This window comes from Typopeltis vanoorti, chromosome 8 (genome assembly GCF_054136105.1).
Source record: "Typopeltis vanoorti isolate ZY-2024b chromosome 8, IOZ_Tvanoo_1.0, whole genome shotgun sequence".
Lineage (NCBI taxonomy): Eukaryota > Metazoa > Arthropoda > Arachnida > Uropygi > Thelyphonidae > Typopeltis > Typopeltis vanoorti.
In genome coordinates this window covers 66,316,268-66,330,065 of record NC_143556.1, presented here as the reverse complement: position 1 = coordinate 66,330,065, position 13,798 = coordinate 66,316,268, and the positions used below count along the sequence as shown (strand labels likewise).

At 37.5% G+C, this 13,798-nt stretch overlaps 1 protein-coding gene across 3 annotated transcripts in view; it reads left to right on the top strand.

Moving 5' to 3' along the window:
• The window catches only part of LOC150104066 (multidrug resistance-associated protein 1-like), a 359,631-nt gene that overhangs the window by 196,079 nt on the left and 149,754 nt on the right, over window positions 1-13,798 (top strand). The gene's annotated exons all lie outside the window — the stretch shown is intronic.

Here is a 13,798-nt window from a genome sequence, read left to right as displayed (position 1 = left end):
CAAATTTTATGCCTTAAACCTATTCACTTTCCTCACTTACCACTGCAATGAATTACACTCATTTCTCACTCATTTGCTCATCATCTCCTTATACAGCTTCCAAGGATGACCTTTTGTTCTTTCAATGTCTCCATACTTCAAATTTAGAACAAACACCTAGGATTAAAGTTGACAATTATGTAAATATTTGAATTTATATATGTTTACATTGATATATAATATTTTTTGGAGTTTGAGTAATATAAGTTAATTAATATTTTAGTAAACCTTTTCTTTGTGTGCAACATCTGCTAGAAGCAGATGTTGCACACAAAGAAAAGGTTTACTAAAATATTAATCATAATAACTTTAATTAATACTTTCCTATATGTTGGCAATGTTACATTGCTAATATATAAACTTGTCTACCATAAATTAAAGGTTGTGGGGGGAATTATAAAGAAAAAGGTGATCAGCATGCTCATGAGCAGTGTAAGGTGCAGACAAGAAGGGTGATGAGTATGGAAAGGAAGGTCAAAAGTAATTATGAGAGAAAGCTGGCTAATAAGGCCAAAATAAACCATAAAGAGTTCTTTCACTGTGTGGCAAGTACAAAGAGGAATGACTATGGAAGGATGACTTAAAGTGCTGATGGGTGGGGAGGTCACAGAACCAAACCAAATAGCTGAATTACTGAGTAAGCATTTTGCAGAGCTGTGCCATCTAGGTAGTGACATTGCACTGCCAAATGTGACGTTGGTTGATAGGAGAATAGAGGTTGAAGAAAAATTGAGGTGCTTAAAATATTGCACATCCTCAATACAAACACAGCCATGGGATTAGATGGCATATCAGCCCGTGTATTACAAGAATGTGCAAGGGAATTATCAGCGCCTCTAACCAAGCTGTTTAATTTAAGCCTCAGTAGTGGGTGGTGCCATTAGAAAGGAAAGAAGACAAATTGGTCCCATTGCATAAAGGATGCTTCAAGACAAAAGTGGTAAATTATAGGCCAGTCTGCATCTGAGGAGTGGTGGTTAAGGTATTGGAGAAATTGGTGAAAGACAGAATTCAGGACTGGATGGATAGGAACAGGATACTCTATAAGAGACAACATGGTTTTGTAAGGATAGGTATTGCCTTAGTAATTTATTTCTTTTTATAATCAAGTGACAATGGAGTTGGATAATAGAAATGGCTACTCAGCTAGACTTTGCAAAAGCATTTGACAAAATTTTACATAGAACTATTGCATGCTTTGGAGCAAATAGAGGATGGATATGAATTTGATTTGGATTTAGAGGATGGTTGATGAACAGATATCAAAGAGCGGCTTAAGTAGGAGTTGAGTCCAGGAGAAAGCATCTGAAGAGTGGTGTACCACAGGGCTCAGTACTTGGTCCCATTTGTTTAATTTGTATATCAGTGATATAGGAAATGATTTGAAGGAAATATTGAGTTGTTTGCTGATGGTGATAAACTGGGAAGAGCAATGGTAAATGATGGTGATGCAGAGATCCTGCAGAAAGACTTAGACTAGCAGTATGGGCTAAGTATGGCCATGCCTTTTTCATAATATGCTTTAGCTTTTCTTACCATATTACATACCCTTCAGGAAAGTAGTATAAATAAAAAAAATAATAATAAAAAAAAAGAACTAACCATTTTGATTACATTTTTAATTCTGTTTATAATAAATAAATAAAAAATCGCATTTTATTTTTATGATAACAAAAAAAATTTAAGATAAAACAGTCTGTTTATGAGCCTGACAAATTTGAATTAACGTTTGTACCAAAATTTGTTGTAACCACAAATGTTCTTTAAGAATTTGTTGATCTGACTCAACACTAGCAAAGAATGATATAATTTTCTCAACATTTTGCTGCCATATTTTTAAATAAGACAAATTCTTGTTTCAACTTAGAAAATTTATGTTTTGCAACACTAAAAATTTTTTGTACGTTCTAAAATTCACTTCACTTCTTCTATTGTTTGTTAACATTTTTCTTTGTTAGCCTCAACAATATTTTCATTAAAATTTTCCTGCTTTTCATTACATTTTAATTACAATTCATTAATAAAAAAAGTCTCAGTTTTTATTGCAAAACCTAAGCTCCATTTTGGTAGTACATCATGTTTGGAAGACATCCCAAAAGATTATTATTATTATGATTCAGGCCTCCATGGAGTCAAAAGACAAATTGGGGAAGGCCCATCCTAGAAAAACAGTATCATCATCATTATTATTATGCAGGCACCTCCATGGAGTCTGAAGACTCATTGCAGAAGACCCAATCTATCCACACAATTTATCATACCTCTCCTTGAACCCATTAACAGAAAAAGCACTCGTAACTGATTCTGGCAACCCATTCCACTCATTCACCACTTTCACCTCTGCTACTAATAGCTCACTTTGTGTGAGCCATTAGTAGCAGAGGCTCTTTCCACATATTCTTTAATTTTCTTGACACATACATTTCACATACGCTGCACTGAATAATATCCTGCAAATTCAAATTGCCGTACAATGTTGTCTTTGCTGCCATTGTTCATTTTATTGCCATGCTGACATTATCACAATAAATGTCACAATAAAAATGTTATAAATATACTAATACTCTAAAAACACAGAAATATACACTTATACACTATAATATTCTCATTTTCTGATGAAAAAACACAACAAAACAGATAAAAATTGCTAATTTCACACAAGTGCTAAATTACACGACTACTCACAGTATGAAACCAAAATCATACCACTCCTTGAACTCGCTGACCATTCTTGCTATCACCAATGCATTCCACCCTTCATGCAAAGAAACCACTCCTCATCCTCTTTCTCACAGCTTCCTTCCAGGGATGGCCTCTTGTCCATGCTCTTTCCTTCTGTTACACCAAGCAAAAGAACTCCCCAGTGTAACTACTTCTCAACAGTTTAAAAGTCTCAATCATATCACCTCTCTTTCAATCCACCAAACTCTGCAGTCCACATTCTCTCAGCTTCTCTTCATAACTAACATTGTATAAATCTTAATATCATCTTTATTATTTGCCTCTCTACTCTTTCCACAGTTAATTTATCTCCTTCAAATCCTGGAGCCTAAATTTGAGCACAATAGTCCAGGTGTAGTCTGATTAGCACTTTATTCAATGGAATAACAAGTTTTATCTTTGCAGGTAAGTGTCCTCAATATTGCAGCAATCCTCTGGGATTCTCATCTTCACTACCTTTCCCAGCTTCACATCATCTGCAAACAACTGAATACCCCCCCCCCATAATCCATTGACAATGTCATTGATATAAAGGTTAAACAATACAGGTTGCAGTGCTAAGCCGTGAAACCCCCACTTGTAACCTTTTGTCTCCTTGATACTGCTCCATAATACAAAACTCTCAGGTAAGTAGCTAATAGTCAATCCTCAATCCAGTTCACTAACCTGACATCTAAAACTTATGTACTGCAAACTTAAATATCAGCTTATCATGTGGTACCCTGTCAAATGACTGTGCAAAGTCCAAAAAAAAAAAAAGGCAGAATATGCATTTCCCCTCATCAACTGCTCTTGTCACTTTATTATCAAAGACACTCATATTGCTAAGGCAAGAGCTTCCCTTAGAAATCCATTTGACTCTCACAGATAACATTACCCTCATCTGCCCAATGTTGTGTATGATCCCTCACTAATTTCTCCAAGATCTTAACAACTACTGATGACACTCAAACTGGTCTATAATTTGACGCCTCCAGTCTGCTTCCACCCTTATGCAATGGCACTATCTTACCCTCCTTCCACTTCTGGGCCTTTACCCCTCATCCATACTGTCATTGAAAAGCCAGGTCAATGAATCTGTTAGTTCTTTATCACATTTGCTCAAAACCTGTGGTGGAATTCCATCCAGTCCCACTGCTTTAATTACATCCAGAGTACTCAGTACTTGGAACACAGTCTCCTCTTGCACCTCTAAACCTCGAACCTGCCCTATCCATCTAGTATTAAAGCTTACTTCTCTAGGATGAAATACCTCAATGAAGTGTTCATTGAACAACTCCACTATGACCTCTGCATCAGTCACTCTATTCCCATTTTTATCTCACAATGTCATCTTTCCACAATCATTTCTCCTCCTAATGGTCACATAGCGAAAAATCCCTAGGATTTTCTTTGGATCTTTAAGGGCCAATCTCTTTTCATATTCCAGTTTTGCCTTCCTTACCATACTAGGCACTCTCCCAGTCTGAGTCTTATATTCTTCATGCATCTGCTCTCTGCTCCTTCCCTTATATCTCTTCCCTAACCTCTTTTTAACCTACAGTTTCTGTTTGACATCATTTGTCATCACTTTACACCAAATTGTATTGTCTTCTTCACTCGTGATATACAGCTTACTATTGCTTCTAATAAATATTTCTTTACAATTTCCCAAGCACTAATGATATCTCACCCTTCCAATTCATCCCTCCATGGAACTGCCCCAAGTCAATGTCTAAGGCTATTATAATCACCTGCCTTGTAATTCCATAAATATTCCTTTCTCTTTGATATACTCCTGCATGCCTATTCATCTTCCAAATCAAAACCACATGGTCACTCTCTCCAACTGGGGGCAGAAATGCCATCTCAATTAGAATCGGCTTTTATACTGTGTCCAAATCCAAAACTCTTGAACCTTGTGTTCCTTCTATCACATGTTGCTTAAGACATATCTCAAGAATTCTAGAAATTCCATTTCCTTGTTACTACATGCAGTTTCCTCTTCCCAATTTATACTGCTGTAGTTAAAATCTCCCATAACAAACAATCTTGTTGCACTTGCCAAACTAAGCTTAACTGCCTAAACATCTCCTACTCTTCATCCTCTGTGCTCCCTGGCTTGTAACAACACTCCACTAAATATTTTTTCTTGCCCACCTCTATCTCACACCATATACCACTGCCCTCAAAATCCTCCACTCTGAGAGAACAAAAATCATCACATATCATAAGCAGTATTCTACCACCATGTTTTCCCTTCCTATCCTGTTGAAAAATGCTGTATCCTGCTACTTCTATTCTTGTTAGTATATCATCTTCCATCAACCACGTCTCAGAGATCCGAATAATCTTTGGACCGCCTGATGGTATCAGCACCACCAATTCATCTTCTTTATTCTGGATACTCCTAGCATTAGTATAAGAATAAATATCTCACTGTTTCTATACCTCATTATTTCCTCCAGACTCCACTGGATTCAGCATTACCCGATGTGCTCCCATTCCTACAAGAGACCATCTACCCTGATAATTCTAGGTTCCCTGCATTGACACTGACTCATTCAGAGAACAGCAACCTCTTTAGATACTTACGTCCTTGCTCATTCAAATGAAAGCAGTCTCTTGCATACAGTTTCTTTCTGTCCTCAAATGCCCTCCAAGCATTTGCTTATTTCAAGCCTCTCTTTTGACACATTCTTGCAATCATACCATTCGTTATTAATGCTCTTCTCCTTGTCATTATCATACTTGGGTAACACAAACTATTTTCCTTCTCTGAATCTTCTTCCTTACAACTTCAAGCATGAACTTTAGCTCTGTTGCCACCTGATTCACACTGCCTCTCAAGTCATTTGTGGTGGCAATCACAATAATCTCATTCACTCTTTCACCCTGCTTAATTACCATAGTCACATTTTCTATCATTCCTTCAGGCAGACACTCCTTAGGGATTCTATCTTGCACACCCACACCTACAGATTATAGTCTTCATACATCACACCTCTTACAACTTTGTTCCTTCCTTGCTCACCTGCATCCCTCATTCTCTCTCTCTTCTTAACACTTTCTTTCTTTGTTTCCATACTTACATGCTGTCTTGGCATCACTGTAACCCTGATTCCAGCACTCTCTCGCATTTTTCTCATTCCCTCTCTTCTGCTGTTTATATTCTCTCCTCTAATATTAATTCCATAACTCTCTCTCTCTCTCTCTCACTCACTTCTACTCTGATTCGCTTTGTATTCACTTAATCTCTTCTTTCATGCTTTTCAACTCATTCTTGAGACATTCCATTTATTCTTTCAGTGCATCTCTCTCTCTCTCTCTCTCTCTCTGCAAGTTACCCACTCTTGCTTGTCATTCATCATCCAAACTGAAACCATCTCCAAAAACTTCACAATGATTTAAACTTTCCACACTCCCCACTTTTATTTTTTTTTTTCATTTACATTCCGCTGTTATCCTCACCATCTGTCATACTACTCTTCTCTCTAGGTATGTATTCTTCTGCCTTTTTATTATTATTATTATTATTATTATTATTATTCAGGCCTCCATGCAGTCAAAAGACTCATCGTGGGAGGTCCTTCCTAAGAACATAAAGTTTGTCAAGACTCATCGTGGGAGGTCCTTCCTAAGAACATAAAGTTTGTCAAGGTTCATCGAGGGGAGGGCCCCCCCCCCTAAGAAACACAAAGTCTATCATACCACTCCTTAAATTCATTGATTGTTCTCGCGCTCACCACTCCATCAGGCAATGCATTCCACGGTTCAACCACCCTCCATGCAAAGAAACCACTCCTCATCCTCTTGCTCACAGTTTCCTTTCGTAACTTCCAGGGATGGCCTCTTGTCATCACTCCTTCCCGCTGATCAACCAAGCGAAAGAACTCCCCAGTGTCAACCCTGTAACCACCTCTCAACAGTTTAAAAGTCTCAATCATATCACCTCTCCTTCTATCCACCAAACTCTGCAGTTCGCATTCCCTCATCCGATCCTCATAACTAACATTGTACAGTCCTGAAACCATCATTGTCATCCGTCTTTGTACCCTTTCCACGGTTAATTTATCCCCTTCAAATCCTGGGGACCAAATCTGAGAACAATAGTCTAAGTGTGGTCTGATCAGAGACTTATACAACAGAATGATGACCCTTTTATCTCTGCAGGTCAGTGTCCTTTTCATAATTGCAGCAATCCTCTGTTACCTTCACCTTTGCAATATGTCCCCTAAATTTCAGGTTTCTATCAATCATCAACCCCAGATCTCTTGTCTCCCCTACTTCCTCTAGTATAACTCCTCCCATAGAGTATGCAGCATCCCATTGATGTTTCCCAAACCTCAAGACCTTACAATTTGCTGCATGAAACTGACACTTTGATGCAATGACTCTGCTGAGGTATGTTATACTAATCTCCAACTCATGAAGTTATTCTCATTTCCTACATTTTTCACATATATTCACTCCCCGATCTCTCACCTGCCACATATCCAACTGCCGGGATGCATACATGCCACAAGCACTGCATACCACAAAATCCCGTAGTATGCTATGCAAAATGTAGTCCTTAAATGGGGGAGGACTAAGTGACAAGCGATTAGTAGACTGAGCTGAGGCTGCTGCCATCATTCAAATAGTGCATGAAAAACAGAGTACTAAGTACTACAATTATTCTAAAAATTTTATATTTTTAAGTAGAATTTCCCGAACTGCAAATTCTGTCATTATTTCTGCACTCTTCTATGCAAATTTCTATTTTGAATAACAGTTCTCAGTCTTTGTCACTTTGAGTTTCTCTGTTTTGTTAATATGAAGTTAACCAACAAACCTGCTGAATAAACTTGCATTTTGACTACAAAGTGCTTTAATTTTAACTTGCTTTATGAGATTATTCAAATCATGACCAATTAAATCTTGAGGTATTTGATTTAATTGGACTACCACACTTTAAGAACTTCTTCAGTAAGCTTAATATTAAAAGTGCTGAAACTGTATCAAGCAGTGATACAGGAAGGCTAGGAAACTTATCTGAAAAAAAAGTTTACAAATAAAGACATTTAAATTAAATGTAAATGATTCCAGTAATAATTTATGATGAAATATCAGTTATTCTCAAACTTTCATTTTCATCTAAACTTCTTTTTCTGAAAAGAACTTCCACAGAAGGCTAAATGTATTGTATGATTAAGGCATAAATGATACAAAGCTGGTGATTCACGACCATAATTTACCATGATGCTAGACCTTTGATTCAACAATATGCCTCTCAAAATTGATATTAAAAGTGTTCAAATGATTTCTAACTATTCTATAAGTTGGGATGCAGAATGCACATATAAATTCAGACCTAACCAGGATTGTATATTTCACTATAATTTTCATGATGAATAATGCTGGAATAACATTTCATCTTCATATTAGTCCATTCATCGATAGCGAGACTAAATCTCTTACCTCTCTTACATTTTTGCATGGAATGACTGTATCATTCCAAGCAAAGTCTGACTTGTTATGCCTTCTCCAAAAAACTTGATTTTGTGATTGCTCTTAATGGTATATTATCAACAGTGGCCAAAAACAATTTGACTTCTTTTTTGCAAAAGGATTTTTTTGCAAAATACCAGAGTAGTTTTTATAGAAGCACTGCCTTCATGTGTTTCAGCATTTTTTTCTGCAAAATAATACCACAATTAGTTGTTTCCATCTTTATTTGATACCATTGAATACACTGGACTTCTCAAGATTTGTCTGCTGCCTTGGATTATTCCCAAACTTTTGATTTCTTTGACATATTTAATTTTTGTACTTATCCTTTTTTGAATTTTATTATTATGTAATATCTCAAGGGAGTCATTAGTGAGTCTTTAGACTCCCTTGGGACATTCCAGTTGTAGAGTAGGTGCCCTCCCTCTCATTGAGGGAGGGCACCTACTCTACAACTGTCTCCACCACTCAATCCACTAACTACAATGAACCTCAATTACCATCACCGCCACTAGTATTTTCACAGACAATCGAAACGTCCATGCCCACAGCAGAATTTGAACCCGCAGCCTTTTGGCTGGAGAGCAGATATGCTGACCACTCGGCCAACTAGGCCAGCTTTATAATTTAAGAAATTCTTCAAACTTAAAAATGTTATCTACTACTAAATAACTTGCTATTTAGTAGTAGACACTAAAAAGTCTTCTGGTTGTGATGGCATCTCTCCAATTGTTCTCAACCATTGTGCTCCAGAGATAACACTCTTCTTGCCTCTTTTCTATAAGTCATATGTATCTGGCAATTATCCTAATATATGAAAGCAATCTCATTTCCATTCTATTCCAAAAGTGGGTGATAGAAGTCTACCATCAAACTACTGATCAATTGCCATCACCTGTGTTCTCTCCAAAAAAATGGAGAAATCTATCAATAGCCAACTACTCCACTACTTAGAGGCCCACCAATTGATCAGTGACCACCAGTATGGATTCTGCCATTCAAGATCCACAGTTGATGTTGTAGCTTACATCATCCACCATGGAAATGTTCAGAGAAGCTTTTCCTCTCACCCTTGACATTTCCAAAGTTTTTGACTGTGTATGGCATTGAGGCCTACTAAACTAATTGGCATCCTTTGGTCTCCCTGCCACCCTCTGTAATTGGATATCCAACTTTCTCTCTGGTTGTTCTCTGCAAGTCATTGAGGCACTTCAGCACACCAATGCTGAAGTGCCTCAAGGCTGTGTCTTATTACCTGCTCTTTCTCATGTATATAAGTGACCTACTTTCAATCATTATGAATCCTATCCATGGCTTTGCATACAGTAGTACTCTCTATTCATTCTACTCATTTCACTAACCAACCATGCAGTACTCTGATATGATCTTCAATGGGACAAGGATAATTTTGCAATGTTCATTGCCACCAAAACAGTCTTGTCTTTTTTCTCACAAAAGAGAACTCAGCTTGTCTACTCTTACTCTTGGTAATATACTCAAATCACCATACAAAATCAAATCTCTCTGCTTGGACTGCATTTGCCTAAAGTCTATACTGGCATTAAACACATATCTGTAGCTTCCTCAGCATCCAAAAAACTAATCTTCTTTCATTCAAGATGCTATTTTACACCCAACCAATTCTTAGCTATGTACAGTCTGTCCATGCTTAGAATACTGTATACATGTTTGTGGGTAGTTCACCTTAAACTTCTCTAAAAATCTTTGATGTTGTCTAGAGATGAGCAATTAGGCTCATAGATGAACCATGTCTTACAGATTCACTTCAGCTTCTATTTCACAGATGCAGTGTTTCAGCACTGACTATTCTACAGGTACTTTCACTGTTATGCTCCAGTGAATAGACAACCATCATTCTGCCACTTTCTGTTTCACCTGATAATACAAGACCAGTAGCTACCCAGCATCCCTTTACTGTGCAACTGCAAACACATCAAACCTGCTTCTTTTCCTCTTTTATTCTCTCTGCCTCTGTCCTCAGAACTAGTGTTCTTCTCATAAAGTATTTGCATACAACTACAACTTTCAGCTCTTCCAAAACAACATCAATAAACATCTATCTCAGTCCTCATCTGCACCCTACACACTGCACTGATGTGCTTATAGATCTGTTGTGTATAGGATCAGTGTATTAAACAAAAAAAAAACCTCCATGGAGTAAAGAGACTCATTGCAAGAAGTCTCACTATCACACACACAGTTCATCATACCTTGACTTAATGCATTCACTCCCTCTCTCTGCACTCACCTTACTTTCCGGTGGTGCAATCCACCAATCACCTACCACTTTCTATACAAAAAAAAAAAAAAAAACTACTTATCACCTTCTTGCTCACATCCTCTTTCTGTAGCTTCCAGGGATAGGCTCTTGTTTTTCCCCTTCTCCAGCCACTCTATAAAATATAAAAAAAAGCTCATACACATTAATCAGGTAATTATCCCTTACCAACTTATGTCTCCCTCTCCCTTCCTTTTTCTATCTGCTAGACTATTCAATTTGCATTCTCTAAATCTGTCCTCATACTCTACATTCCAGAGACCTAAAACTAACTTGTCAGTTGTCTGAACCCTCTCCAACAGTTTGTCATCCTTTTTGAAAACCAGTTGACCAAATCTGTATACGTAATCCATATACAGACTGAACAAAGCCTTGTTCAGTTTAATCATAATATCTTTGCTTCATATTATTCTCTGTATCATTGTCATAATAACTACTGTGCTGTCCTCACAATTTAGGTCCCTGTCCACCATCCTCCCCCCAAGATATTTCATCCCCACCACCTCTAAGATATCCTCATCAATCTTATACTCTGCATTCCATCTTGATTCCCAAATTTTAAAACCTTATACTTTGTTACACTGAAATAACATTCCTTACACTCAACCATTTATCCAATCTATTCACATCTGTTCTATTTGTTGTAGCTCTCTCCAACTTTGCATCATCATCTGCAAATAACTGTACATCATTCAAGCCCTTCCCAATGTCATTTATATATAAGTTAAACAATTGCCCCAAAAGAGTAGGGTCACTAGTACTGTGACCCCACTGTACTGCGGTCATTGTTCAATTTGTATATTAATGATATTGGGATGAGTTTAACTGGTGATTTGCAGCTGCTTGAAGATGATGCAAAATTCGGGAGAGCAATGCAGAGTCGAACAGTTGTGGCCTTACAGGAGGACCTGAATATATATTATATGAATAGGCACAGTAATCCATATGCAGTCTGTTTCATATGGATTCAGTGTTACAAAGTGTAGGGTTTGAAATTTGGTAAATAATAATGGGATGAAAAATGTACATTTGATGAGGAAACTTTAAAGGAGGTAGAGGAGATGAGAGCTCTTGGAATAGTGGTGGACAAGGACCTGAAATTCAAGGGCCACATTGCACAAGTTATGAAGTCATTACATTGGATACTGGCAGTGATGCTGAGGACTCTGGCATGCAGAAATAAAGAGGTTATGATTCCATTGTATAAGGCCTTATATGGATTATTATGTACAGATGTGGCATTGGGTTTTCATGGTGGCGATGAGGATACATTAGAAAGGGTCCAGGGAAGATTCACAAGAAGGTGGTCTTTGGAATGTGGAGTATGAAGATACAAGTGAAAGAATGTAAATCGCAAAGCTTTGTGAATAGAAGGAAGAGGATTGGATATGATCGAGACATAAGTTAGTCATGGATTGTTATCAGGTTGGCATGGAAGAAATTTTTCATAGAATGGGAGAGGGGTAGAACAAGATGCTATCCATGGAAACTGTATAAGGAGAGTGTGAGCAGAGAAGTAAGGAGAAGGTTCTTTGCATGGAGAGTGGAATTGCATTGTCTGAGTGTGTTCTGAATGTCGACACGTTGAACTATGTTTAAGGCATGGCTCGATGGGATTTGTGTGCGATAGTGTGTACCTCCCACAATGAGTCTCTAACTACATTGAAGTCAGATGTTAATAATAATAAATCGAATCCCTGGAGCATGCCACTAGTGACGTTCCTTTTTTTGGGATACCTATTGGACAGCTAATCTCCAATCAAATGCACTAACTGTCATCCAATCTTATCTGTTCCAGTTTAGTTACTGGATTGTCATGTGGCAGTCTATCAATGGGCTTTGCAAAATCTAAATATGCTACTGTGTATGCTTCCACCCTTGTTCCAATGCAGCTGTCACCTTGTTCTAATAAGTAAGCAGATTGCTATAACATAATCTTCCTGTAGCAAACCAATGCTCTCCATCAAAGAGAATTCTGCTGCTATCAACCAGTTCTGAACTCTGTTCTTCATTAGCCTGTCTATCATGTTGGCTACTATTCCATTCAAGCAGATTTGCCTGTGATCCTCTTGTTCTGAAAGATGACCTGGTGTCCTCTTTCTACTCCTTTGGAACTTAGGACAATCTAACACATCTTAAAAAGGTAAGTTAAAGCTGTTAATACCATGGAACATTCTCTTGACACATGTAGTCAGTACTGTCGACAGGGTGTAGCATAGAGGTAGCCTCCCTCACGGTGCGGCTTAATAAGGGCACTCGTTCAGCCATATTGCGGTAGGCACCTTCGCTATGCTAACAATTCCTGTTAGTAGCAAGGTGCAGAAAGAAGTTTTTCCGAGCTTAAAATTATCGAAAGTTATTTGCGAACAGCAATGACCCAAGAAAGATTGGGTCTAGCAACTATATCAATAGAGGCGGACATAGCTTATAATTTAAATTTAGAAGAGTTTTTATAAACAGTTTTATTGTGCGATATCTCCGTAGAGCAAGCACTTAATTAATATTATTATGTAATTCTTTGGCATTAATGTTTCTCTTGTAATAACAACAAAATAGCAATTGGAGATTTTATTATATTTTTGTCTTATAATCCATCAGGGACGATATTTAATTGTTTGCCTCAGAGTACAATCTAATCTGGCGACAGCCCTACATGTAGTGATATACCATCAAGTCCTATGGCCTTGTTGAAATCAAGTTGACTCAATTTTACATATGCCTGCTGCCCACTCACCATTAGTGGTTCTGCATTATATTACATTTACAAGGATGGAATACTTTAATGAATTGCTCATTTAGTACCTCTATTATATTCTCCTCAGTGGTTATCATTTTACTATTACCAATGACTAACATCATCATCCTTCCATAATCATGCTTCCTTCTACTGGCTACATATTTAAATAAACCTCTCTAGGATTTCTTTTAGCAAATTTTTTTGCTAAAGGCTGCTTATAATGCACTTTTGCTACCCTTATTAAGCGAGTCACCTTCCTTGCTTGCTCTTTGTATGCCTCACGTAACTGATTATCTCCACTCATCTTGTGCCACCTCAACAATGCCTTTTTCTTCTAGATTGCATGCTTCACTTCTTAAGTCATCCATTTTACACCTACCTTATTTCATTTCCTGACTTTTGAATACACTATCCCACATAACTCTTTCTCTCAAGTCCTGATATGGTTGGCTACCTCCCAAGTGATCACTTCATGGTCACTTTCACCAACTGAAGGAAGATTTGCAACTTCATTTCTGATGAGATAAATCCTA